This window comes from Penaeus monodon, chromosome 1 (assembly GCF_015228065.2).
Source record: "Penaeus monodon isolate SGIC_2016 chromosome 1, NSTDA_Pmon_1, whole genome shotgun sequence".
Lineage (NCBI taxonomy): Eukaryota > Metazoa > Arthropoda > Malacostraca > Decapoda > Penaeidae > Penaeus > Penaeus monodon.
In genome coordinates, this window is record NC_051386.1 from 49,824,451 (window position 1) to 49,826,950 (window position 2,500).

Consider the following 2,500-nt stretch of genomic DNA (forward strand, 5'->3'; position numbering starts at 1 on the left):
TTTTTTATTTTTTTCTCCCCCCGCTCTCCTCTCTCTCGCCAAGAAGAAATAGCTTAAACCCTGACAATTTGTTCTTCCTTTCCTTCGTTTTTTTTTCAACCAGAAGGGATTTTGGGCAAGTGCATAAAAGCGTTTTTTGCAAAGTCTTAGCCTTCCTTCTTGGGACAAAACCCATAGTGCAGAGAGAGAGAGAGAGGAGAGAGAGAGAGGAGAGGAGGAGAGAAGGGAGAGAGAGAGAAAAGGGAAAAGGGAGGGGGGAGAGAGAAGAAAGAGAGGGGAAGGAGGGAGAGAGAGAGAGGAGAGAGAGAGAGAGAGAGAAAGAGAGGGGGGAAAGGAGGGAGAGAGCGAGAGAGCAAAGGAGCAGAGAGCGAGAGAGAGAAGAGAGGAGAGGAGAAGAGGGAGAGAAGAGGGAGGAGAAGAGAAGAGAGAGAGAAAAAGAGGAGGGAGAGAGAGGGGAGAGGGGGGAAAAAGAGAGGGGGAAAGAGAGTGAGAGAGAGAGATACATTTTGCAGAGTAAAGGGAGAGAAAGAGATAGAGATAGAGATATAGATAGATAGATAGAGAGAGAGAGAGAGAGGAGAGAGAGAGAGAGAGAGAGAAAAAAAGGGATGAGAGAGGAGAGAAGGGGGAAGAAATAGATAGACAGATAGATAGACAGAGAGAGAAGGAGACAGAGAGAGACGTAAAGAGATGATATGTAAATTTCAGCACTTACATCCGAGCAGTCAAAAACAGAAACTTTACAAAACCGAAAACCGTAGCAAACTTGAATGTTTGAAGTCGTGTGTTTTTGGACTGCGTTTTATACGTAATACAACAAATTTCTCTCTCAACACAAAAAAACATAAATACCCAAACATATCCCCATAGAAAATATATATATATAATATATATATATAATATATATAAAATATCCCTATATATATATTTTAAAATTATTATAATAATATATATATAAATAATTTTAAAATATATAAAATATATATTTTTAAAAACGGTATACCCCCTTGAAAAATCAAACGCGGGGTGTCGTAGGAAAAGTCACCCCCCGTTTTTTATTTGTATTTTATATTATAATTATATTAATAAATTATATTAATATATAAAATATTTATCTATATATATAGGTAATATGAGATATAATAAAATATATATATAATAATATAATATATATAATACCAAGTAATATAAAATATAATAAATATTATATATAAAAATATTATATTATATATATAATATATAAAATATATATATTAGGGTTTGTTTGGGGTGTGTGTGTTGTGTGTGTTGTTTTGTGTGTGGTGGTGGGTGTGGGTGTTGGGGTGTTTTTTGCGTGTGTTTGTGTGTGTATATATATTATATAATATATATATTAAAATTTTAAAATATAATATATATATATATATATTATATATATATTTTAAATATATATATAATATATTGCTTCATGTGTACCCGTAGCGGGGTGTGTGTGCTTTCCCAAAATGTGTTTATGTGTTGTAAGGGTTTTGCTTTGAGTGTGCCTGTGTGTATGCGCTTTCGCCCTGTTTTTCCCGGGTTACGCCAGAGGTATAACCCTCGGGGACAATTTAGCTTTTTTATGGGTTGGGGGGTCAGGTGACGGCCCACGTTTTCCCTGTATCAACGAAGGGGGGCCCCGGGAAAAAAAAAGGAAAACGCAAAATGGGTGTTTAGAAAATTTTTGAAAACCCCTGGTAAAATGAAAGTAGAAAAAAAAAAAAAAAAAGGTTTTCCCTTGGGCCGGCCGACCCCAACGTATTTGGGAATTCGTAACAAAAATTTTAAAGGCAATTTACCCGGATGCGCACTTCGGGTTTAGGGCCTTTTTTCGTTGTAATGGCGGAAAATTTTCAAAGTGTCTTACGGAGGCGATAGATGGACCAAAGTTTCAATTTTTGGGGGGTTTCCCTTTTAAACCGTGTTTAATACATGAGGGGAGTCCCAAAAAGGGTAAAAAAACCCTTTCTCTCTCTTCTCTTTTTATCGGTCTGTCAAATCTATGTCTTATTTTTCTTTGTTTGTCTCGCCTCTCTATTCTTCTATTATCTATCTATTATCATCTATTTTATTTATCTTCTATCTTTTTACCTATCATTCTTAAATTCAGAGGAAATAGAAAAAACTCCAACCCTTTTAAAAAAGGGGAGAAACACGGTGTTTGGGGGAACTCCTCCCCCCTGCCCCTTTTAAGCCCCGGCCCCTCCCCCCCCCCCCTCCTTTCTCTAAAAGGGGAAAAAACGGATTGGGTTTTTGATTTTGTCATTTTCTTTTGGGTTTGTTTCATTTTTATTTTTGTTTGGTTTTCCCCAATCTTGCTGCTTTCCCGGTTCAAATTCAATTCTTATTTTGGGTTTTCTATAATAAAAGTTCCTGTGCCTGTTTTCATATACTCCTATATTTGTTTTCTTATTCATTTACTTAATTAATCAATAAATAGAAAAAATAAAATGAAATAAAGTGGCGAGAAATTTTGAAAAAT